This window comes from Pecten maximus, chromosome 6 (genome assembly GCF_902652985.1).
Source record: "Pecten maximus chromosome 6, xPecMax1.1, whole genome shotgun sequence".
NCBI lineage: Eukaryota > Metazoa > Mollusca > Bivalvia > Pectinida > Pectinidae > Pecten > Pecten maximus.
The window spans coordinates 44,458,206-44,465,982 of record NC_047020.1 but is presented as its reverse complement, the minus strand read 5'-3'; positions in this window follow the sequence as shown (position 1 = coordinate 44,465,982).

The following is a 7,777-nucleotide window of genomic DNA, read 5'->3' as shown; positions in this document are numbered from 1 at the left end:
ACAAAAGGAAACCCAAAAAAAAAAGAAAAAAAAAAATTTTTTTTTTGGGATTAGGGGGGCCTTTTTTTGGGACTTTTTTTTCCACCAAAAACCCCCCAATATTTAACCCCCAAAACCCCCAATAAAAAAGATTTTTTTTTTTTTGGTTTTTTTTTTTTTTTGGAAAAATTTTGGGGGGTACCGGTTTTACGGGGCCCCCCGGGCCCCCCCCCCCCCCCCCCCCCCCCCCCCCCCGGGGGGGGGGGGGGGGGGGAAAAAAACCCCAAAAAAAGGCAGAAAATTTAAAAATAGTTTGGGGAAAAACTTTAAGGCGGGAACACGGAAAATTTATATGACTAGGGCCTGTCTAAAAAAACTTTCCTTGTACGATCTGAAGGAAGACATACTCTATATTTGTTGATATGTCTAGTTGTTCTGTTGTCACCTTTCTATATAATTATCATTTTGAGAATATCACAATGGCGGGTGTCGTCCACGAAGCTGACAAAAGGTGCGCCTACTCTACTGGAATACATGGTCTATATATGCAGATAAATGCATACAAATCTTTATTTTTGTCTTCGTTTCCTATGCCCAGTTTTTAGAGTTTGAATTAGCCTATAACAGTGTATAATTAGGCTGTTGTAAACTTTAGTTAATATGTTTGTAATCTCTGTTGATTTTATTTGTATTGATGGCAAAAATGACTGAATCAAACTCATTTCCGTTTTTGTACATACATACATGTACAAGCTTAATCCGACCGACGATCGACAGACATTACAATTGTATTGTCAAGGTCCTGTTCAAATATCACAGATGTCTGCATCATACACAGTGGTGAACGTAATATATACTACGGTCATCAAAGATGGATGCAGGCGAAATCTGTGAGTTTCGGTGTTTTACCCAATTTGCTAGTTTATGATAACATTGAAAGATTCTGAGGCAAGCCGAAGAAAGATTTTAAAATGTTGTTTCGAAATACTGACAATAACCCATTTTAACGTAAGAAGCGTTGGAAAAATATCTCCGAGATGACCGTAATCGACAACGTGTTTTGAAAACGGCTGACCGTAATATGTTTCGTGGATGACCGTAATACAGAGGAAGAGTTTTGTTACTGAAGTATGAAATCGAGGTCAGGCATCAAGACTCATAACTATATTTATGTCATTACATTTTCTGTTCTTATAGCAAATATGGCGGACACATCAGACTTGACGAGTATCATTTCACGTCACTTTTTCATACATTTCAAACCTTATCAAATAGAAACAATGTACATGATAACTATGATATATTAACCTTCCGTTTTTGTTTCAGTTTACAACGTGCAACAATTTGTTTATTTACTGTGATTTAAGTATTTATAGAATATTTTACATGTAGGCGAACGACAGCGACATGAACGCAGGAAAACATTGAAGCTTTTATTCGTTCATGTTGTTTATATTTCTTTGAATCATTGATCAAATTTCAGTTTCGTGTTTTTTTTCGAATTTTGTATTTTGTTTATTCATATTTGAAAAAAAAACCATTTGGTTTTGTTGCGTTCGTTTGCAGTTAGCAAATGATACATACAATGTACATCTATTGTATGTCCTCTAGTTTATGAACAGTAGTGAAATTATACTATACATTATCCGAGTTTCCTCTGACCCGAACACCGAACCTCAACATTCCTTCGGATAATTGTCTGGAGTTGCCCGAGCTTGGTCCGCCCCGACACCAATGTTAGACATAAGGATATATTTGTGGTGTTAGTCCAAGTCCTAGATCCTAAACAGGAACCCGTCCGTTAGGATACCCAATTCTTATGTCAGGGTATTTCTGATACATGTAGCTTACTCATCGTGGTTAATAAAACTCATGATGACGTCACTCATTTATCAATTGGTTACTATTTAATTTTGTTTTTCTTTTAATTGTTTTGGAATGTTTATGTTTGATTGTGCAACAGTGAACCAATTACAAATATGTATTATGATTTGCTTATTCATGAAATTACTTACCTGGAACAAATGAGTAAATTATTGATTTTGTTTTCTGTTGTAATTTTAGGGTGTAAACTGTTTACTGAATGAATATACTGCAAGTGTGCATTTCCAGATTGTTTCAATTATATTAATATGTACTGGTATCTTCTCATGTTATGTAAAGTGGGTAGTCACCAGCTACTACTATGATATTATTATTTTACTTGATACAGTGTCTTATTACATAGCCGAAATATCAATTATAAACTCAACGAACCAAACAACAATCGTAGTGCAACATAAACGAAGGTATTGCGTGTATATGTTCATCAATTTACAGAAATACACGGAATTGAAAGTTACTTTCTTGGCATATTACGGTCATCCTTACGGTCATCCCTTTCAAATACTAATAATAATAATTTTATGTGTATGGTTGTAATAATCTACATGTAAATTGTATAATCGCCATATATGTATGTGAGAGATAATCTTACCACTTATAGGAGTTTTGTCAAATATCACACAATTATATAACAGAGGCCTATATAATAACAATATGGGTCTCTGATTATAATCAGCGTTTACTATTACAACTGTTTTAACATCCGGGAATTATACTTAACTACCGACATTTATTGTATTATTGAAGGGAGATGACGTGTATCCGTGCCGTTTGTGGACGAAATCTGATTGGTTGTAGAAGATATAAGATATGTTTGTGGCATTTACACGCTAAATGGGCGACATTTGTTGACGAATGTGTTCGTCAAATATGAACCTCGCTGGACGTAAGTTTCGTCGAGAAATGAGTTTGCTAAATATGAACTGTTTGTTACCATAACTACGTAAGAGTTACTTCCCTTGTATCATCAGAGAACTGTTGCAGTTACATGAAATGGGTTTTTGTCGGCTAGATACCTTCCCGTTCGGACATCACACAACTTCCACAATGAAGAATTATTACAAGTTGCTTTTCTTAAAAAAATATATTATCGATGTTGTTGTACTGTAGTTACGGTAATTTGATATTAGAACAACTTGAAAGTTTTGTTCTTTGATTTTAATGACCACACCTCCGTTATGTTTAACAGTTTTGCTTTGTCCGGTCAGAGATGTATCGGCTAGTTATACAACAGGTGTCAATATTTTTTCACAGAATATCAACTCAAGTACGTATCAGAAGAAGCATGACATGTTTTCTCTGTTGAAACAAGTTTGTATCAGATACCTAATATGGGCAACCTTGTAAGCATTTACCATTCACATCCATTGAAATTAAAACATGAAACATGTATAAATGAAAGTATTTTTTTATTTCTATAATATATTTTTTCAAATACATCGATATGATTAAATGTTTATTGCATCCAAGATGAACATTGTTTCAAAGTAAGTTTGAATACAGATATTTCTAATATTATTTTTTGCTTGTTTTAGAAGAGCATCACATATATATATATATATATATATCCAATTTTGTGGGAGAAAAAAACAACAACAACAAAACAAACAAACCTCCTTTCCTTATCTGATAATATTTTATAAAACACTGAATCACAAGGTTGATCAATATGCACAGAGAAATGAGGAAAACTTTCAAAACCAATACAAATGAACCATAGCAAGGATTCAGAAAACAAATAGGATGTCTTGTAAATTTATCTATCAAATATCTATCCTTTCAAGACATAGTATAGACAATTTGGTTTGTTTTGGTTTGTTTTTGTTTAACGTCCTATTAACAGCCAGGGTCATTTAAGGACGTGCCAGGTTTTGGAGGTGGAGGAAAGCCGCAGTACCCGGAGAAAAACCACCGGCCTGCGGTCAGTACCTGGCAACTGCCCCACGTAGGTTTCGAACTCGCAACCCAGCGGTGGAGGGCTAGTGTTAAAGTGTCGGGACACCGTAACCACTCGGCCACCGCGGCCCCCGCCAGTATAGACAAAACCAAGGTTGGACATGGTATAGACCAGACCAAGGTCAGACATGGTATAGACCAGACCAAGGTCAGACATAGTATAGACTAGACCAAGGTCAGACATAGTATAAACCAGACCAAGGTCAGACATGGTATAGACCAGACCAAGGTCAGACATATTATAGACCAGACCAAGGTCAGACATGGTATAGACCAGACCAAGGTCAGTCATGGTATAGACCAGACCAAGGTCAGACATGGTATAGACCAGACCAAGGTCAGACATGGTATAGACCAGACCAAGGTCAGACATGGTATAGACCAGACCAAGGTCAGACATGGGGATAGACTAGACCAAGGTCAGACATAGTATAGACCATACCAAGGTCAGACATGGTATAGACCAGATCAAGGTCAGACATGGTATAGACCAGACCAAGGTCAGTCATGGTATAGACCAGACCAAGGTCAGACATGGTATAGACCAGACCAAGGCCGGACATGGTATAGACAAGACCAAGGTCAGACATAGTATAGACCAGACCAAGGTCAGACATGGTATAGACCAGACCAAGGCCAGTCAAGGTATAGACCAGACCAAGGTCAGACAAGGTATAGACCAGACCAAGGTCAGACATGGTATAGACAAGACCAAGGTCAGACATAGTATAGACCAGACCAAGGTCAGACATGGGGATAGACTAGACCAAGGTCAGACATGGTATAGACCAGACCAAGGTCAGACATAGTATAGACCAGACCAAGGTCAGACATGGGGATAGACTAGACCAAGGTCAGACATGGTATAAACCAGACCAAGGTCAGACATGGTACAGACCAGACCAAGGTCAGACATAGTATAGACCAGACCAAGGTCAGACATAGTATAGACCAGACCAAGGTCAGACATATTATAGACCAGACCAAGGTCAGACATGGGGATAGACTAGACCAAGGTCAGACATGGTATAAACCAGACCAAGGTCAGACATGGTACAGACCAGACCAAGGTCAGACATGGGGATAGATCAGACCAAGGTCATACATAATATAGACCAGACCAAGGTCAGACATAGTATAGACCAGACCAAGGTCAGTGAAAGTATAGACCAGACCAAGGTCAGACATAGTATAGACCAGACCAAGGTCAGTGAAAGTATAGACCAGACCTAGGTCAGACATAGTGTAGACCAGACCAAGGTCAGACATAGTATAGACCAGACCAAGGCCAGACATATTATAGACCAGACCAAGGTCAGACATAGTATAGACCAGACCAAGGCCAATCATTGTATAGTAACTTGGCATTCTTCAAGAAAAAGAAATCTTCAAAACAACAGGACACTAGCTAGGAATGACAGCTATAAAATGACTAGACATTGCTTGCATACAATGTGATCATATTATTTCTATATATACATATGTATACTTTCTTCAGTGATATTAATTCTATCTATATATTGCGATAACATGAAGAAAAATACCACAATACTATAATTTAGATGTCATCATTAAAATGGATATGATAGTTTAAACAAATTACAAAGGTAATACATTATGTATTTACTTCATTTTCAAACTTGTCATTTCCCATCAGAATAATTGAACACTGGCTGGTTATGACTATTATGATGAAGTGACTTCATAATATGTTATGAAAACAATGACTAGATAATCATTGGATAAACACACAAGTGATTATGATTCTAGACATATCAAAAGGATTAAAGATAAGAAAGTCCCATTTAGATGGAGAGTTTGCATGTTAGGTCTCTGATGGTGTTGTTTATGATGCTGCATCTGTGCGATTTAGCCTAGTAATACATTCCGTGATTAAACAAGACCTGGACTGCTCCAGCTTCATAATGACTGTGGTTAGTGTCAGGTTTTGTCGGTCTGTTTAATATCAGTTAAAATGAAGCATGTCCTTTCAGGTATTTAGTTATGAATAGTCCGAAGACTTCTTACAATCTGATCCGCTATAAATCTTTTCCCTGGAGATTTCCCCCCACACTGGCAAACGATGCTGCCGCTGCATGCCCTTTCGGATATTTAACTGACCTTTTCACGGAAGTTACTTATCCTAGCACATGCGCACACTCGCTTTTCCTTATTGGAAAAAGTGATCAAATTTCTTAACTCGCCGATGTATTACCTGCGTGGGGCCAACGCAATAATTTGGTAATCACAAGCTTGGCCACTGCATTGTTCCGGAATCAATGCTGATCCAGTAATCAATCAAATTGTATAACATGTCTTCATTATATAAGATATCTTATATACTTTTCTTAATAAGACATCTTATATATTATCGCGAAAATTAAATGAGAGACAATTGTATCTTATAAAATATTTATTTTTTTCTTTGATGATATATATAAATACGTGTGAACCCCTGTGGTCTGAGTCTCTGTGTGAAATAAGTTGGACTTCCCATATCAATTGCGCTCTATTTCATATAAATTAAAGATTGATGTGTTTTATAATTATGAAAACGAAATTAATGAAAGCTTTATTGAATAAAAGTGCAATGCTAGGTACTACATTTATTCATAACATTACTACATCGGACCTATATTTCGGACAGTTGACATCACTATAAGCTGTCTGGCTTGTAGACATGTATCGATAGTTTTTTTTTTTCTTTATACCATACACTGGCGCGTAATTGGGTTAAAGGAGACAGTTTAAACAATATGCAGTAATCAAATTCCTTAAAACACATACATATATTTCATATGGAAATATATTTCATATGGAATGGGAAAACAAGCTTAGAGCTTATATTAATTCCTTTCCATTTAATTCAATGGTTTATCATTCCACATCTTAACTAATTTCTGGGAGATAATTTTCACGATCTTGCCTTGTCCTGAATATAGGAGTATTCTCCCTTCAATTGCGGCCCCCTCTGTATCTTTTTTCAACCAATCAGAAGACTGTATGTTCTGATCTCCCCAAACCGGAAACAAATTGATGCTGTTAGTGAAAGACTTATACACGTGTTACATGTTATAATGTAAGTACTATCAAGTGCCATGTTTAGTATATCTACTGTAATCTGTCAACGATAAGACATTTTAAGTCATATTTACTGTTTAGTAGTGGACATTTTCAATGACATAGAGATCTAGAGAATACCATATAATTACCAAAGGGCCAAACACTAGTCCAGAGACGTCTGATAATGTGATATAGAGCAATGGTAACACATAGTTACGTAATTTCGCACAGTACGTAAATTCGCACACCTGACGATTTTTTCCGTTTTTCCTCCAAGTGGTCTGTGCTTTTTTGTTTATATATTGACTAATGCCAACCTTTAGTGGAACATTTGCCATTTTAAGTAGATCTACATCTTTTCAAATCAAGTTCGTTTTGAAAACAACTTTTAATTGATACGACTCTCTTCCGATAAAATTGATACCGGATGATTAAATATTGTAACGATTTCCCGCCTTCGGTCTCAGATAAGGGTCGCTTCGCCAGTATAGCGAAATTAGTAGTCACAGACTACCAGGAATGTCACATACAAAAGTCCTATCTTGGCGTCTCCGGAATCCACCTCACCTGGAGGGGTCAGTCTTCTTGTTGATATCTTCCTCGGTCAGGGTAATGTCTTAGTAATCACGTTTGAATTATAAATGAACAACAAAGGCCAGATTTTCAAGTAAAAATGTTGTTATTAAGGAAGAATAGATATTCACATACACAGTACATACTCGGTATTTGTAAAAATACATATTAACAATCCCAAGAATCGTTACAACTTGATTATGGAATAATATTAAAATGATTTAGTGACTGAGCCTCAATCCATCCACAATAAATTCATTCATAAGTATTTAGTAAAGTAATAATGACTTTAAAATGGAGAGTATTGGATAATAGTTAATAA